We start from the raw sequence: 19,306 nt of genomic DNA, 5'->3' as shown, positions 1-19,306 counted from the left end.
AATCCATGGTACGCCCACATCTCGAATACTGTGTACAGATGTGGTCTCCTCACCTCAAAAAAGATATTCTAGCACTAGAAAAGGTTCAGAAAAGGGCAACTAAAATGATTAGGGGTTTGGAGAGGGTCCCATACGATGAAAGATTAAAGAGGCTAGGACTCTTCAGCTTGGAAAAGAGAAGACTAAGGGGGGATATGATAGAGGTATATAAAATCATGAGTGATGTTGAGAAAGTGGATAAGGAAAAGTTATTTACTTATTCCCATAATACAAGAACTAGGGGTCACCAAATGAAATTAATAGGCAGCAGGTTTAAAACAAATAAAAGGAAGTTCTTCTTCACGCAGCGCACAGTCAACTTGTGGAACTCCTTACCTGAGGATGTTGTGAAGGCTAGGACTATAACAATGTTTAAAAGGGAACTGGATAAATTCATGGTGGCTAAGTCCATAAATGGCTATTAGCCAGGATGGGTAAGAATGGTGTCCCTAGCCTCTGTTCATCAGAGGATGGAGATGGATAGCAGGAGAGAGATCACTTGATCATTGCCTGTTAGGTTCACTCCCTCTGGGGCACCTGGCATTGGCCACTGTCGGTAGACAGATACTGGGCTAGATGGACCTTTGATCTGACCCGGTACGGCCGTTCTTATGTTCTTCCTGCTGCGGCAAGTTTCACCCTTTTTAAACTCCTCTTCTCCAGGTGGAGCATGTTCTTCAGGTGTGCCTAATTGCGGCTGCCTGAGTACAGGAATGCTCCGTAGCCTTTCTGTTTGATTGCAAATGGTTCTCTCTAGATTCCTGCTACATGTAGCAGAATGCCTGGTTGTGATTTTTTTTTTAAACAAACGAAAAACATAGGGCCTGATTCCTCTCTGCCTTGCCCCCGGTGCAGTCATTCACATCTGTGTAAAAGGAGTGAAAGTTGTTATAAAATATAACCAGATAAAAAGGGTACCTGCTTTGTACATGGTTTGCAAAAGTACAAAATAGTGGTTTGCAATGTTATTACAATGTCAAATTAAGACTAGGTTCATAGAGAAATTGTCTGATTGAAATTGGGCTTGGTTTTGAGCAAGTCTGCGCTGATTTATGGGTTTGAATCAGTCAGCTAAAACGTGTGCATTTGTGCTGTGGAGTAAATCCTACATGCACCTGCCCTTGTGGCATGGAAGACCACTAATGCAGCTAAACTGCCTGGATGGGACAGGATGTGAGAATCTCTAACAGGGTTTCATCTGTCTTATTGTTTAGGGGATACTGGAGGCACTGCAGAACAGCAAGCAGATCTACAAGTACATTGATCCACCAGGTAGGGAGGTTCAGCCTCAGACATTTACATTTTCAGGCTAACATTTACTAGTTGCATTAACTATAACATCACTAGAATACTTTATATTGAGTGTTGTTAGTTCCTTGCAAACTGTCATAGGTAATGAAGACCACTAGATGTATAATCATGCTCACTGTAGGAGATTCTGGCGATAATTTAGTTGCCGGTATGATTTCAAAGTAAAAATTTGGGCTACAGCAATGGTCCATAAGAACTTTGCTACACCTTGCTGGGGGTGGGGGGGTGTCCGTGTCTGGAAAAGCTGCAGGGTTTTGGAAAATCTGGAGAGTTTCATTACTGAAATTTGCAGAACTGGCCGGCGCACTGTAGTGTAACTATATTAAATCAAATACAGGGATTTTGAAATGACAATAAATTTTGAAATGACTCATTTTGAAGGCTTCTCTAATTTAAGAGACTCTCGTATAAAGTTTATTAGGAAAATACAGAGGGCCAAATCCTGCAGTCACTACTTACAAGTTACTCAGGCAAAGCACCCATGGAAAGCAACTAGTTTGAGAGAGGATCTGGCTGAAAATAAAGGTTACTGAAGCTACAATTTTTGATGAAAAGTGTTGCCAGCATACCTCCTTTGTGGTCTGATGCATTATCTTAGTTTGTACTGCAGACTGAGCAAGCAAAGGTCCTACTTTTATCATGGGGGGAAAACAATACTACATTAACCTTTCAGAACCTGGTGAAGGGCTGCTCGACAAAGTGCAGAAAATTCCATGGGTTTTGAATAAGTTTGAGTTTGTGTTTGTAAATCTCCCAAAAGTTCAGTCATAGAAGAGGCAAAAAGGAGATGAGTTCCTCATGCCCAGATCATATAAATGCAATTGCTCATGTGAGAAAATTGGCACAGGTTCACACTTAGGCCTGGTCTACACTAAGGGGGGGGTCGAACTAAGGTACGCGACTTCAGCTACGCGAATAGCGTAGCTGAAGTCAAAGTACCTTAGTTCGGGCTACTCACCCGTCCAGACGCCGCGGGAACGAAGTCCACGGCTCCCCCGTCAACTCCGCCACCGCCACTCACTCCGGTGGAGTTCCGGAGTCGATGGGAGCACGTCCGGAGTTCGAACTATCGCGTCTAGAAGTCGAACGCCACCCGTCGACCCAGCAGGTAAGTGTAGACCTACCCCAAGAGCAGCTGGGACAGAGACAACAAAGCTTGTGTGTCTAATTAATCCCTTTCAGAGACTTACCTGTGTGTGTATTTCTCTAGGAAGATTTTATGCATTTTCTTGGCTTATTATATGCCACAATAGTTTTTGCTTTTATTACTTACCAATGGGGGACTTCCGTAATTTGGTTGAGTTTATGTACTCATAAGTAAGGCCAGTGATGAGCTGCCAAAATCTTAGGAACCGGTTCCCTACTGGGTCTTCGGCGGCTGAAGGACCCACCACCGAAGACCCGGTAGGGAACCGCCCAGTGAGTACACCCCCCACCCACATCCTGCCCCCCCTCAGAAACCACAACCCATAACCCCCCCTGCCCTGCTCCTTGTCCCCTGACCACTCCTTCCCAAGACCCCCAACCCTAACTCCCCCCCAGGACCCCACCCCCTGCCAAACTTGCCCCGCTCCCTGTCCCCTGACTGCCCCGACTCCATCCACCACCATCCCAACAGACCCCAGGAACTCCCACGCGGCGCCTACCCAACACCCCCTTCCCCATCCCCTGTCTGCCCCCCCAGAACCTCTGCCCGATCCAACCCCTCCTCCCCCGCCCCAGTCCCGGCCCTGGCCCTGGCCTCTTACCCCTGCCGGGGTTGGGGCCAGAGTCGGAGCCGCAGCCGCGGGGCCCAACTCCCCGGGCCCGGCCGACACCGGGACCGGCGCCGGAGCCGCAGCCGCAGCCGCGGGGCCCGACTCCCCGGCCCCGGGCTGGCACCGGGACCAGAGCCGCAGCCGCGGGGCCCGACTCCCCGGCCCCGGGTTGGCACCGGGACCGGAGCCGCAGCCGCGGGGCCCGAGCTGGGCCGGGTCCGAGCTGTGCAGGCGGGACCAGCCCGAGCCGGGGGTGCTTGGCTGGGGCGCTTGGCCAGGGCCAGGAGGAGCCGTCCCGCCCCCTCCCCCACATGCCCGGCTTACCTGCCTGCTCCTTTTTTCAGGCTTCCCGCGAACATTTGATTCGCAGGAAGCAGGGGAAGGGGAGGAGAAGGAGGGCGGAGCGTTCAGGGGAGAGGGGGAGGTGAGCTGGGGCCAGGGCCGGGCAGACAGCTGCCCGAGCCTTTGTTAAATTTAAAAGCTTTTTAGAATCGGTTGTCCTGGAACAACCGGTTCTAAAAAGGCTTCTAAATTTAACAACCGGTTCGCGCGAAGTGGCGCGAACCGGCTGGAGCTCACCACTGAGTAAGGCTAGATTTATGTCATGCAGGTCACAGAAGTCATGGAATCCATGACTTCCAGAGACCTCCCTGACAGTTTCTGCTTCAGCCCCGTGGCTATGGGACTGAAGCTGGCTGGCAGCCAGCAGGGCCATGGCAGGGTTTCAGCGAAAGTCGACAGCCTCCTCAGGGTTCCAGTGACGGGAGAGAGCCTCGCACGGGGGTGGAGGGGACCTTGGGCGAGTGGCTGGGGTGTCCCATTTTCTCTTTGGGAAATATAGTCACCCTCCTGCAGCTCCCAGCCACTGTGGGTGAAGGGGGAACCTTGCAGCTTCCAGCCACCATGGTGGTGGGGGAAACCATGGAGCCATAGCAGCAAAATTCACAGACAGGTCATGGCTTTTGTGAATTTTTGTTTACTGCCCATGACCCGTCCACGACTTTTACTAAAAATAAGCAAGACAAAATCTTAGCTTTACTCATAAGGCCTGATTCTCTTCTCCCTTACATCAGTTTTATTTTAGTGAAACGCCACTAACTTCAGTGACGCTAGCCCTGCTTTCCACCAATGCAAATGAGAAGAATTAGGCCCCTAGCATCTAACTCTCGTCATGGCAACAGATAGGAGAATGAAACCGAAAAAATCCTACTGTTTTTCAGGGCATCATCTTCAGGGCTGTGTTTTGATAGGTGGAGCCAGCATTCAAATTCTTTATGGAATGTGATATCTATGCTTGTACTGTGCTGCTTTCACACAGTGTTCTTCCCAATGGTTAGGCTTTGACTGTCTAAGGTAGTTTTAAAAGCAATGGAACTTCTACCACTTCTCTTACGGAGATACATGAACATATTAGTTGGGTTTGTTTTTATTTTCTAGGGACCTTTTTCAGCTATCTTACAGCCCTGATGACCTCCCTTTCACCAGAGACAGTAAAGATGTTTCAACTCGGGCTGGAGTTCCAGCTTGAGAGCCCAATCTCCAGCCTGAGCCATAACTTCTACACAACTATTTTTAGCATGCTAGTGCAAGCCTCGCTGATGCAAATCTATCAACCCCAGACTGGGAAGCTTGCTCCCTGACAGCAGTGTATACATACCCTGTTGGTTTCCACCTAGCAAAGTCTAAAGGGTTAAGTGAAACAACTCCATACACATACTTTTCAATCTCTCTGCTGCCTTTGACCACCCCCTTTGACCACCCCCTTCTCCTTGCAAGTTTCTTCTCCATTGATCTCCATAACTCTGATTTCCTTCCCAAGAAAAAGTCTTTGGAAATAAGGCAGTAGTTTGCAAAGTCATTGGCATTCAAGTAGACTTCTTCAAACTGGCTAGATCATTGCATTGTTTAGGATGAGTAGTACATTTTCTTCTTTGAAGGAAACATTCATTATTTCAATTACCATGGAGGTTAGCTGTTCTTCATTCATGTAAACAATTGATGGTTGGACTGGAACGGCTGAGAGCAGTCAAATCTTTCCATGTTGTTTGTAATGCTCTGAATAAGAAAACTAAAAATCCAAGACAATTACCCACCGTTTAAAACAAAAACAAACAAAAAAACCCAACCACCGCAACCAAAAAAAACCCCAACACATTATTGAAGTGAATAGGAGTTTCACATAACTAAGGACTGAGTAAGACCTTCAGGATTTGGCTTAACTGTTCTAAAACTGCTTGGTGATTGTTTCAAACTTAGAATGAACTTGAGATCTCCACAGAGCTACAAAACAAGCCAACTTCTGAAGTTTCTAGCTGAAGTAAATGTCTAGTTAGCCAGAGTACTTAATCCTGGCCACAAGAGTATATTCCCAAGCCACTGTTCAGATCACAGATGGTTTGGAAACAATATGCAGTACATTGTTTTTATCCCCATTTCAATTCAGTTTAAATAGTAGATGGGCCATAATCACAATATTCAATGCTCCTGAATGACCTGTATATGTTCAAATAGAGCTGCCAGACTGTGACATGTTTCCAGGAAGCAATGTGGCAGTTCAGGGCTTTCAGAACAGTTTCATAATCTTAAAATGAATGTCTCTGATGCTGTAATATCATCCTCCTTTTCGTACTAAAACTTTGTGAACCTTGGAAATTTCCATTCCCAAGGGTGCAATACATTTTTGGGGGTTTTCTGTTTCATTTCGTGTGGGTTCACACACCCACTGAGTTTTACTCTGAGTTTTTGGGTTCATACAAATTCAAAAAGTCAAAGCACAACTCAACCATAATCATGAGTTTTGTATGGTTTGGAACAAAACCATAAAACTTTCTGTGGAACTTGGAGGGAGAGAAGATTAGAGAGAAATTTGCTCCATACTCTCTAAACCAGTAATGGCTAAACTTACTGGCCCTCTGAGCCTCATACGATAATCTTCAGAAGTTCAAGAGCTGGGCACGCCTGCTGGGACTCAGGGCTTCAGCCCTGCGGGAGGCACCTTCCAAGGCTCGGGGCTTCAGCAGGAGCAGGGCTGAAGCTCTGAGACACCCTTCTGTGCTGGGCAGAAGCCCCTAGCTCCACCACAGGGAAGAAGCGCCAAGCTCCCTCTCCCCCAGTTGTAGGTGGAGAATGTGGGGAAGTATGAAGGGCTCCGCGAGCTGCACTCTAACTGTAAAAGAGCCACATGCAACTCACGAGCCACGGTTTGGCCGTCCCTGCTCCAAACTCAGCCCAAGTTCATTTCAAATGTCTGCAAGTCTCAGAGAACCTTTTGACAAACCTGGGACAAGCATCAAGATTTTAACAAAAAACCCACAACAACAACAAATAATCCACCCACAGAAAAATCCAGCACCCTAAATTGGGTGAGTTTCACATGATTTTGACTTTCATAATAAAAAGTATACACAGTTCTAATTCATATGGGAAAGGCCAGATTCTCTTTTCATTGCACTGGTTTTACTCTGCTGAATGTCTACTCAATTCAACTAAGAAACTCCTAATTTACACCCTTGTAAATTAGAGGATGATGATTAAGACCAGGAATTATTGTAGTGACAACCAAAGTTTATAAAAAGGCATGGGTCTCAAAATCTTGGAGCCCTTTTGAACCTCTTAAATTTAAATCCCAATCTCTAAAATTCAGTCACCCATTTCAAAATCTCCTTTAATTTAAAAAAAAAAAGTACAGTCTGCCATTATTTATATACTTAATGTTGTTTGATTCAGAAACCACAGTATAAATATTTTCTTTTTAAATCTCTGTGAGTATCAAGACCTATATAAATATTCTACAAAAAGCTCAGTGTGCTCTCTCTAGAATCAGTTGCACTGAAAATATTTTGCCTGTTTTTTCTAAAAACACTTACATCATTTGAGGTCTCAGTCAAATAGCAACTGCTTTCTGAAGAAATTTCTTTCGAAATATATAACAAATAGAGAGTCTTCACTTAATATTTAGAAATTCCACTGTGGTGCAGGTGTATATGACTTTCCAAAAAGACTTGGTAAAGAGTATTTTTTCCTAATGGGCCCTTCTGTACAAGCATTTATTCTGCTGTTTGCATTATCACAGGAGCACAAAAAATGCTTCCAAGTTCCCAGCTCTTTCCAAGAAACATAACACTGAAGAACCCACATGTCTGTACATTTCTGCCACCTCCATACACTGGCATCCAAAAGGGCATGTGATCCAAGAAATCAGATGCAGGCTCCTTTTAAATGCAGGAGATGAAGCTCTAGATTATCAGCATTGAGCTGAAAGCTTGACAGGGCTGAACTGTGTTCAGAGAGCAAGGTCCGTCTCATTGCCAGTGGAACTGGAACCAGCAGTTGTCAATGTATGCGGGATTAAGGCAGACTTGTAGCACTTTGCCAACATAGCAGGTGCCAGAAAAAAGACATACAAACGAGCCTCTGTTTAGTAATCATTTATTTGGGTCAGCTACTTGTTGTGCCACACAGAGTTGAACTTGGCACCTGTTGTTAGAGCTACCTGAATCCTTTAAATGCGGCTTTAGTTTTCACTGGGATGAAACTCTTAGTTCCAGAAACTTCAGCATGTGGGTTGTTTTCTTCCCCTATTCAGTTTTCTCAGAGGTTCATCCTCTGGGAGTGCTCATTCATCCACATTGAAATGTATTAGTCTTTTATATTCCAGATAGTCATTTCAAATCCCTCATGCCAAAGATAAAGAGGAAGGGGCTCTAAGGCCTTGCTATCCCCCCCCCCACAAAGTTTAACTAAAGGTGGGATGTTGCACTGATTTAGTTAAATAGATGCAACTTTGTGTGTGGACACACATTGGTTTGAACCTGCTTATAGTGGTTTAGCTTGCACCTAAAACTTACAAGCTAAATCAATACAAGGCATGTTCAAACTTATGTGGAGAGTCCGAACACACAGTTATGCCCATTGAACTAAATTGGAGCAACTTCGTACCTTTAGCTAAATTGGTGGGGTGTGTGTGTGTGTGTGTGTGTGTGTAGACTTAAGTATTTCTTCTTCTTCGAGTGCTGGTCCCTATGTATAATATGCCAGCCGTGGGTACACTAACTCTGGAAATTCTTCAAAGCAGTGTCTGTTGACCCACACTTGTGCACTTATGCTCCCAATTAAGGGTGTAAGATGTAGGGCAAGTCAGTGCCACTCCAGTTCCTTCTGACTGTCGCATGGTGTGAGTCAGAATCGTGTCCTCTTTCAGTCCATGCATAACTTGTAAAGTAAATTTGTTGTAAATAGTTTTTATATCTTAACTTAATAGTTAGTAGGCTTGTTGGCTGAAGTTGCAGGTGGTGTTGGAATCCAGGTGCGAGGCTATGCCCAGAGTTCAAGAATTGCGTCTCTTGTGATCATTCCTTCTCCCTCAGTGATAAGTGTCAAAGATACCTACATTGCCTGGGTGAGGCATGCAAAGTGCAGTATTTGTTGATCCCTCTTCCCAGACCTAGGCCTGGGAGATCCCCCTGTAAATTGGCCTAAACCAACCGGCAGTGTCCCTCCAATCACTAGCCTTGAAGCAGAGCCTTTAGCACCAAAGCCCAAAGATTCTTCTCACAGGGCTCTCCAGGAGATTAAAGGGAACTCTCATGAGCATAAAGATAGTTCCCTGAAGAGGACTGTCCATAAGAACCGCTTTTCCTGCCCAAGCCAGTCCTGATTGGGTGAGACATAGCGTATGGAACCAGTTCCACTGAAGAGGGAATGCAAAAAGAGGGATCCGCCAGTTCCAGCAGTGACCATAGGACTGAAGTGGAGCGATAGATGCTCGCTAGTCCCATCTACGAGTGCAGGTGCAACCTCATTGTCAGTACCGCCTCATTTATCCAAAGACTAACTGGCTGTGACAGATGAGTCAGCTCCCTCAAGTGTTTCCATGGGAATTCCCTGGATTTTGGGCTGTTTGGAGATCTTTGTAACACCTGAGGATATATTCCTCCCCCTACCCCCAGTCTCTGCTCCATTAGGGCTTTGCCCTCCTGAGAAATGTCCTTACTCCGGAGGAGGAATCATTACTGATGTCTCAGGAGCAGTTCCATCTCCACCCATCAGGCAGGAGTGCCCTGATACTGATGGTACCATTGCTACCCATGGAACCATCCTTGGAATCAGAGGAGATAGCGGCACCAGTATCTCCACGAAGGCACAGGAGGCCTGTAAACGGGCTACTCACCGCCGCGGCGCCTCCTGCTGGTTTTTCCGGGGAATTAGCTCTTTTTCAGCCCGGAGCGCCCTCTGCAGGCCGGTGAGCCCCCTTTTTCCTATCGGCCCCATGTCCCTCCCAGGACCCGGTGCCCCTTTAACTATAATTGGGTCTCCCCCTCCCAGGGGAACCCCCACCCTGCTATCCCCACTTTGCCTCAGTAGTGGCCACTGACAGTCATGGTCTAGCCCCACACCCTGGGGCAGACTGCAGCATCAGCCCACTCATCACAGGCAATAGGGGTTTGGACCTGCTGCTTTACCTACTCCTGGGTTGTCCCTTGCAACCCCCAGTACCTCTTGCCCTTTACTAGGCCGCAGCCTGGGGCTTTCCAGGCTGGAGCTTCCCTAGCTCCTCCGCCTGTCCCCCAGCCCTGCTTCACCCTAGGTGCCTTCTCAGCTTCTAAGCAGCCAGGCCCATCTCCCTCTGGAAGCAGAGAGAGACTGTCTGGGCTCTGGCTTCCCTGCCTTCTTATAAGCCCCAGGGCTTCAGTTTGGGGCGTGGCCCCAGCTGCGGCCACTTCCTTACTCAGCCCAGCTTCCAGAGCCACCGCTCTCAAGCCCTGGCAGGCAGCATTTCAAGCCCCTCTGGGCAGGAGCAGGGTCCGCCCTGCTACAAGGCCCGACAGACAGTTGAGAGGCTATGCTTACCATGCCTTTGGATATGAACCCCTTCCTCGCCCAGTACAGTTGGTACCGATTCCCTTGGGGGTCACCATGACTGATGGAGCCCTTCTGATCTTATTGGGGACCTTGAGAGCCCTATGGTAGGCACCCGCATCCTCTCAAGAGTCGTACCACTCCTCTTGCTCTTGTTAGCCAGTCCAGTCAGTGTACGAGGTGGAAGAACTGGAACAGGTACCAACGGTTCTGACACAGGCTTCCTCATCACCTCTGGATTACTCCATCACTACTTTGTTGCCTTCTCTGCTGGATAGCCACCCTCAGCATCAGGAATTGTTGCAAAGGGTTGCTAATGATCTACAGATCCCACTGGAAGAAGTCCAGGAGCCTCAACACTAGCTCCTGGACATTTTGCAACCACAAGGATTGACCAGATTAACAAGGCTATATTAGAACCAGCCAGAGTGGTTAGGCACACACCAGATCTTGTGCCTCTACACCAAAGAGAGCCGAAAAATGTTATTTTGTTCCTGCCTAAGGAGATAACTTTTTATTTCGCAATCCTGCCCCTAATTCACTGGTGGCTATGGAAAGAACTTGGTCACGCTACCAGAAATACAGCCTGGCAGAGAAAGGACCAAAGACAGTGGACCACCTGAGTAGGAAGGTCTCTTCCTCCACAGGTCTCCAGTTTCATATAGCTAATTACCAAGCATTATTAGCGAAATAAAATTTCAACACCTATGCCAGTCTTCAGAGACAAGCTTCCTGCAGCACAAGCAGCCTCCACAGCATCCTTATCAGACATTCCACTACAGGACATTTGCAGAGTGACAGTTTGGAGCTCTGTCCACACATTTGCAGTGCACTATGCTCTAACTCAAGCTGCAACCATAGGGATGGCAATACTACAAGAATCTCTGCTACCAGCTTCCTTGCACCCTCCTCCAGTCTGAACACTGCTCGCCAGTCAACCATGTGTGGAATACTCACAGAGACCAGCACTCGAAGGAGAAATGGATGTTACTTACTAGAACTGGAGGTTCTTTGAGATGAGTGGTCCCTATCTGTATTCCACTACTTGCACTCTTTCCCTTCAAATTTGGATCCTGTTGGATATGGGGTAAGAAGAGGAACTGGAGAGATATCAACTTACCTTTTATACCTCAATTGGGAGTACAAGGAAAACTACTGCACTTGTGCGGATCAACAGACACTGCTTTGAAGAATTTCTGAACTGGGGAGCATGGCGCACATACACACCCACATGTGGAATACAAATAAGGACCACACTTCTCAAAGAACTTCCAGTTACAGTAAGTAACCTCCATTTCCTTTGCACCTCCTTTAGGCAATAAGTTGAATCTCCAGCCCAGGCCAGTGGTGACCAAAAAATCATGGCCACCTCATTACTGGTCAATGGTCTATGAGAACTAAATGGGTGATTTCAGCTTCTAGGAACCAGGTGTCACATCACAAAAAAACACTAATAGAATCTGGAATGGGTGGCTGGTGAATCCCTCCTTCTGAAGCCTAGCATCTGGCTCCACCCCTTCTGCCCAAGGCCCGAGGCCACCCACCAGAGCCCTGAGACCCCCCACGGCCAGAGCCCTGAGAGAGAGAGAGAGATTGACTTAAACATTGTGATTTAAAAAAAATGCATTTGGGGTTCCTTTTGTGCCTTCTGGTTTTCAGGGTTCCCTTGGGTTGAATTTTTAACCTTCTCTCCTCAGCCATGAGAGCTAGAAACTTCATTGTTTAAAAAAATGAAAGCTGAGATTCTCCTGTACCCATGTGTCTCTAGGAACTGGGGTTTTAACTAATTGCAAGACTCACAATACTATCAGGAGAGCTGCCAACACTGCTAATTGTCTGCCTCTGCAGGAAGGCTACAGACTGAATGGGGTTGAAAAATAAACTTTTCTCCCATGCCTAGAAGTGACACTTCTTACTTGGTCATAAGAAAACTGCTATTTGATCCCCCATTATGCCTTTTGTACTTTTCCAGTATGCCATACCCCATTCAAAATTCAGTAATGAATATAACACAAAAAGGCTTCAAATAGGTCTTGATAGCCAGTAGTTCCTGTGACCCCAATTTTTCAAGATGTTTATGTACATGCCTAACTTTAAGCATGTGTATAGTTCCATTGACTTAAACTGACCACTCGTGCTTAAAGTCAAGCACATCCTAAGCACCTTGCTGAATGCATATGTTACAGAACTCTTTGGACCAGATCATCCATGAGGTGGCAGTCCCTACTGAAAGGTGCTGGGGAACACCACAAGTTTCCCATCTGTTTCTCTGGCATTGGTCCTTTGCGGGATGAAGCTCCAGCCTCCCTCTTCCTCTGGTAACTTAATGCTGACATCAGCCTGAATGTACCCTTAAGAGCTATGAAGAGCAACAGTCCGTGTGGACCCAGACCTTTTTCAGTCAAAAGGCTCAAATTCTGTGGAGTGGCTTCTATGGGGGTAGAAGAAATGATACCACAGGGCAGCGCTGCCCTCTTATTTGTCCATACACTAATTCTTCTCAGTGTAGGGATGCAGGGGATGATATGGCTCAAACTGTTAAAAGTCCACAGTAGCCACAGGCCCCACTTTCACAGGAGCTAGGTTAGGCCAGGTCTTCCTCCCAGAGTGCCTAGATATGTGAAATCTCTGAGTTAGACAGTGGGGATAAAAATCAGAGAAGTAATTGTGGACAGTTAGTATCTGTATCTGATATGCAACTGAATACATTTGAAAAGGATTGCATTAAACAATTTCTTAAGAGCTGTGCCTCGGACTGCATATATATATATGCTCAAGTGGTTATACCAGGAACCAGGTATTTCCTGCACAGGGATTTTTTGTGGTAGTTTTAGTTACAAATCTGCTTAGCTGTTGTAAAATATGCCACTATAAAACCTGGCTTTTCATACCATTGTAAAATGTTTCCATGTATAATACATATGCATATATTAAAGAGGAGATTCTGAAAGCAAAGAAAAATGGATGCATATTACAGTAATAACATCATATTATAGTGCAGTTTGGAAGGAATATTTTGTCCTTTTGTTCCACTGATTTATTGAGGCTTACAAAAATCAGATACAGTGGGGAAGGGACGCTTTCTAGAATATACTAAGTTCCAGCAAATACTTGTGCTAATCTAAAAAAATAAGTTCAATTTAAATTTCAGATGGAAAAAACTCTCTCTCTCACACACACACACACACACACACACACACACAGTACCAAATCTGTTCATATAAAAAACTTTCTGATCTTTCATTGGCAAAAGAAATTTTTGATAAATAGCAATAATTAAACACTTTGGGCCAAATGTATCCCTGCTATAATTCCACTGAAGTTAATGGAAATTACATGTGGTCCTTTCTTCCTAGAGCTCTTTTAAAGTTCCAGAGAGCAGTTAGCTTTTTTTAGGACTCTTCCTATTGAAGTCAATGGATGTTTTGCCACTTTTCACTGGAAAAAAGATCATGCCTCTTGCTCAATTTCTGAATTCACCTTCATTAGTGTTCTATTTGTAAGAGTGAAGTGAAGACCCTGTGGTAACCCTCTATTCAGGTGAGAATTTCTCTGGTTAGGTTATGTAGCTCTTTGGTTCCTAAAGCTATAAAGTACTGTTCCTTTAAATCCAGCTTTTTAGTATAAGCAGCTCAAAGTCCAGATAGTTTTCTAGTGAAAAATCAATTAGACTCATACTTGGAAAGCTGACTGGCCATTTGGCTTTATAGTTAAAGTTTAGAATATGTAAAAAAAATAAAAATAAATAAATATGATGAAACATGTTTCAACAATCTTAGTTATGTAACTAGTGAGGAAAACAGACACAGATGCTTGGATTATATCCTGGCTATGGACAGTTTTAACAGATGGCTTGCATATTATTCTAAAATATATTTGGCCAAAGATAGTGAACAAAAACACAGTGACCATTTATCTTTGAATCACTGTTTTATTTGATTTCAGTATTTTTTCATATTTATATGAAAAGACCTAACCAAGGGACACATAAGATCAGTAAAGGACCCTCAACTTCTTTCCATTCTTAGAATACACACAAAATTCCCCTTTACTTCAAAAGTGATGTATGATCAAGGTGAGCAGCATTTGGCCTGTTGTGACAGCAATTTGGTGTTTACAGTGTGGATCACTTACCTGTAGAGGGCAAGTAAACAATTTCTTAGGAATGTGTTAATTGGATACATGAACACCTGGAACTGAATACAAGACCATCTGGGATCATCATCCAAAACTGACCTTAACTGAGAGTTGAAAAAGTTTGGTTATTTTTCCCAACTATTAATATTATTATTTATATTATAGTAGCATGTGAAGAGCCAACTAAAATCAGGGCCTCATCATGCTGAGTGCTGTACATAGAGTAATAAGATACAGTCCCAGTCTCAAAAAGTTTACAATGTAAATAGACAAGACAGACTAAAGGTGGGAGAAAGAAAGTGTTATTACCTCCATTTATTCCACTTCCACATACCTTGGCAATTTCAGGGTGGGAGTTAGACAGAAACCAGAAATGTTGAAGTATCATGAGTAAAGCATTTTATACAATGAGTTAATGGATGGGATTAGATGAATCCAGAATCTTGCCATCTTTAGCTATCTCTGCAAGACCTTTCCTTTCCACTATAACCAGAATGACATTTACAACAACTGCCCCCTGTTCTGGGCTCCCCCCCCCCCAAAAAAAGCAGTGCCCAGCAGAGTTTACTATAATCTGAAATGGGGGTGGGGGGAGAAGAGAGAGAGAAGAAGCAGAGACTATGAAGTTCATGAAGGCCTTTGCTAATGCCAATCTGTTTAAAATGGGCAGTGATGGATAGGTGTACAAAAATCTAGATAGAATTTTCTTTGCCTGAGCAGAAACAAGAAGTACCAGAACTCTCAGAAAGTTTCTCCTGGTGACATTTCTAGCTCACTTTTGAGGGTCTCTCCAAAATGAAACTTTTCAGGCTTGTTGATCACATGATCTGATCTGGAAAAGATCAAATTCAGCTTTCTGTATCACTGTCATTTGGTAATCAAAGTTGTTGTTTTTAAATCTTCAAAGAAATATTTTATAGATAATCTGTACCTTAGAGATTTGTAATGGTGACTATCATTGTAGTATCTAAGCACCTTTCAAATAAATTCAATGTCAATAGGGAAGTCCTTACTGGACTTTGGCAGTGGCGATCCCTCAAGGTAGAGGATGATTCCTTTCACAGGTTTTATTTTTTATGGGTCCTTTGGTGATTGAGGAGTCTGATCCTTGAGCCACAGGCTTGTTGGCAGATGTCGCAGTTGGTGTTGAAAGTCAGGGTTGGGCCATGACTGCTGCGTGACAGTTGTCTGTCCTTTCTTTTCTGGCATTTTTCTGTGACCAGGACAAGGCAATTTTCTTCAAAAGTTGACCTTCCTTCTCTGACAAGTCTTTGGCAGTTATACCTATCCTGGATGACTGGCTCCCAGTGTGTGGTGTCTATGCCATATCTCTGGGGGTTTATCTTGAGGGTGTCTTTAAAGTATTTCTTTTGGCCTCCCCATTTCCTTTGGTGAGTTGGGCGTACAGCATTTGTTTTGGTAAGCATACATCGGGGATGTATCTGCTCCACCTCATCTGGTGCTGGATAATCAGGGCTTCAATACTGAAGTCTTGGCCTCTGTGAGGACATTAGTGTGGTGATCCTCCCACTTTGTGTTAAGGATCTTCCAAAGAAAGTGCTGGTGCTGGCGTTCCTGGTTTTTCAGGTGTTTTCTAGAGGTCACCCAAGTCTCTCAGCTGTAGAGGAGAATTGGGATTACCGCTGCTTTATAAACTAAAAGTCTAGTGTCTGTTCTGATGTCATGATTGTTAAACAGTGCTTGTTGAACTTGGGCCTTACACTTATATTTACATCATCAGTTGCTGTCAAACAGGCTGCAAAAGAGATGGTTCAATATGTCATATTAAATGGAAATCATTTCAGTACAGAAGAGGGTATTTTGCTATAAAATGTATCACTAATCAAGGGTCAAACCCTGCCGTCTTTACTCAAGCAAAATTTCCACATAATTCAATGTGAGTTTTGCCTGGTTTAAGATCGAGTAAGGCTCAGTCAAAACAGAGAAAAAGCAAATAGAAAAGTTTATGGATAACCGACAAAATGTGTTTAAAAATCTCATCTCTCTATATACATTTTTCAAGGGCTTATCACTGTGGTTTCTAAGCACTGAATGGAAAGATGAGTTTTTGTTGGTAGGGTGGTTTTATTGGTTTAAGCCTTGTAAGAAGGCATTGTGCACAAGCATAGAAAAGACACTATGGAGCCACAGAATAATCACAGCAGCTTTTATAACTTACTAAATAAAAGTACCTGAGTAGGACTGAATGCTGCTGTCAGAGACAACTGACAGTAGAACATGTACCACTATAATGGAGTCCTACCAGCATACAACTGGAGGAATGCCGTGGTGAATCAAGCCACTTTTCCTCATCTATAACTTATGATTGTGACCCTATATAATCAGGCTTAGCACTGCCTAGCAATTGTTGAAATTCAGGATGCTTAGAAATACAGAGCATGATTCTTCTATTCCTTACACAGGGGTAAATTAGGAATGACTATCAAAACCAATGGAGTTACACTGATGGTGTAAGGCAGAGGAGAATCCAGCCCTTGGACAGACACTCAGAGTTTGGATATACATCTGAAAATGGATGTGAACTGATTCACAGATCTTGTATCTGTGTACTTAGTTATCTGAGCCCTGATCTACTGAGCACCCACTTTTTTTTAAATTTTTTAATTTTTAAACGGAGGTGCTCCAAAGGGTAGAGAGAGAGAGAGAGACTGGAACAAGTCCTGGTGCTGCTTATGCTTAATCTAGTGTCAGCAGAGCTGTGGTCGAGTGCCAGGAGTAGCAGGAGTTCGCATGGTCAAGAACAACAAGGTAAAGGAAAATGGGAACTAAATGAATTATGTTTTTGAAGAGAAGGAGAAGGCTCTAGCAGAGGAGAGAACATCTAGGGAGTTGAGGGCAAGAGGTGCATTGTGCTGCTGAACTTGCACTGCACCTGAAGGGTTTTTCTGGGTCTTGCTCCTGAATTCACAGTAGATGAATATTGAACAGTACATATACTAGCCTAACCTATGTGACAATAGTACAGCTTGTTTATACTTGTCCTTCACTAAGGCTTTCTTCACTGTTGTAGCAAAGATGGCTTACAGACTGCAAATGTCCAACTTCTGCATCTGACCACACAGGAACAAAAAGCAAATGTCTGGGTTTTGGCTATAGTGAAAAGAACGCCCACGTATTGTCAGGAGATCACATACCGAGCGTGTGAACACATTCATAAAAAGACATTCAGGACTATTAGATCTTTGTCTTTAAGAAACAGAAAATGCATTGAACAAAATGGAACACACAAAGGTGCTGTACTGTGGGGGATACAGTTGCTCTTTCTTTTTATTCTGTTGCAGTTTGTTAAAGAGAACTGTTGGCAAAAGGTACTTAGACGAACGAGCTCATTTAAAGAAAATGTGTTTATTTGTGCTTTCAATGGGTTCAGAAATAGAACTTCCCCTTGTGCAAGCAATGTGTACATAGAACAACCACCTCCTAAAGGGAAACAAGTTTTTTTCCCCCTTCTTTAGGCTCCGTTCTGCTGTCAACAAACCACTCCAAGTCAATAGGAGTTTTGCCTGCACAGAACTTTACAGCACTAGGCCCTGTGTATAACAGTCACCATTGAAAGATGAATATCTGATGACGATAACCAGACTGTGATATCAGAGATGCTGTGGTATTTTCACTATTGTTAGAACAGGAAATCATAGACTATCATAGATAACTATGGGGTCTCAGATACTGTCCTGTGGTAAGTTTTTGATAGCTGCTGATTTTATTTATTTATTTATTTAGATGTGGACCTCTGAAAATGGCTCTATTTAAAAGTTGTTAAAAAGGGGAAGAAACCCCCTCCTCTGCCTTAGTTGTGAATAGCCGACTTATTAACATTGGACCATCTACTGAAAGACGGACTTCAGGATTTGGCTTATGTTACAATGATGGTGGTTGGTGGTTAAATTTATATTTATGTACACAACAGAGCATGTTTCATCTGAAGGTTTGAAAATCTAGCAGTGAAATGTTCTGGTTCTTATAAAAAACTAACCACAGAGTACTTCACTGCATGGAAAGGAGCTGAGGTGAAAGAGGAAATATTGCTTATATAAAAGACTCTTCAGGGTGCTGATGAACCAGAATAAGCTTCTTATGGGATTTTCATGACTATTAAAACTTGCTGGGGATGAGTGGGCATGGGTGGTCCCAGATGAGTATCTTAAGACTTGTGAGTTGGTGCTAATGAATGTCCTAAGGCTTGCTGGGAGTTCTCAGAAGGTTTACAGAGTTGGAGGGCATTATCTTCCCTCCTAGCCCGAGTCCCCTGTTTTCTTCAGTCTCCCTGGTCGCACACGCTACTGCTGAACTCCTAAAGGTTGGATGAGCCGGGGTCGCTTTGTGTTGATCATGGGAGGTGCACAGTAGAGAGAGAGAGTGTGTGTGCTCGCGCTCAGGCATGCAGGGGTGGGAGCAGAGTAGGAGCTTTGGGAATAATGCACCAGAACAGTGATGCATTTCCATCCAACTCACCCCTCTAGAATATATGAATCCAATAAACTTACTTCAGTTGTCTCCCACTGTCTGCTCTCAAGTTAGGATTTAGCTCCTTCCTCTAAAAAAAAAAAAAAGGAAACAAAAGAAGAAATGCTGTAAGAATGTTCTAGTTGTAGTGAATACCACTTTTTAATGTGTCTTAATTTGTCTGATTCATTTCAGCTTTGGTGGGAAAGTTCTTTTTATTTCCATTGTCAAGTTTACATTTTGAGGTCAATCTCAGCAAGGAAATAGCTAGACATTTTTTAACTGAAATCTTGGATCTCTAGCAGTTATTTGATGCCATTTGTTAAAATAGTTTGAAATGATCCACAAAGACAGTCCTATTTCAAATATTAATATTAAGAACTCTTTAAATTAGAGCTAATAAATCGCTGTTTGCTTTTGAGCTCTGCACGTCAGTTAGAGAGTCTAGCCATTTTGTTTTTTGATTAAAGTGGGGAAAATATATTTTGAAGTCTACTGGACACCACTATTTGGTATCATCATTCAGGAACTCCTTGTCCAATTCTGTGTTGGTGGGGAAAAAACTTATTTTGGCCCTATGCCTAATTTACTAATTTTGCAGCTATGATTTTTACTGTGGGATTTAGAAGGGATACAAAAATTTGGCTTATTATTGAAACCCAGTTGTACCTTAACTATAGAGTGGCTGCTACTGCTCCATAATAGATTTAATTCTACATATTGCCTACACTAGGCCA

At 43.9% G+C, this 19,306-nt stretch overlaps 1 long non-coding RNA gene across 1 annotated transcript in view; it reads left to right on the top strand.

Moving 5' to 3' along the window:
* Positions 1-17,932, top strand: part of LOC123366243 — a 29,726-nt gene extending 11,794 nt beyond the window's left edge. Inside the window, exons 2-3 of the long non-coding RNA XR_006577980.1 lie at positions 1,254-1,311; positions 17,847-17,932. This is a non-coding gene — a long non-coding RNA (uncharacterized LOC123366243). The remainder of the gene's footprint in view (positions 1-1,253; positions 1,312-17,846) is intronic.
* Positions 17,933-19,306: the final 1,374 nt, after the last annotated feature.

Source organism: Mauremys mutica, chromosome 3 (assembly GCF_020497125.1).
Source record: "Mauremys mutica isolate MM-2020 ecotype Southern chromosome 3, ASM2049712v1, whole genome shotgun sequence".
Taxonomy (NCBI): domain Eukaryota; kingdom Metazoa; phylum Chordata; order Testudines; family Geoemydidae; genus Mauremys; species Mauremys mutica.
The sequence above is the reverse complement of the archived record's forward strand: the minus strand, read 5'-3'. Positions and strand labels throughout refer to the sequence as shown.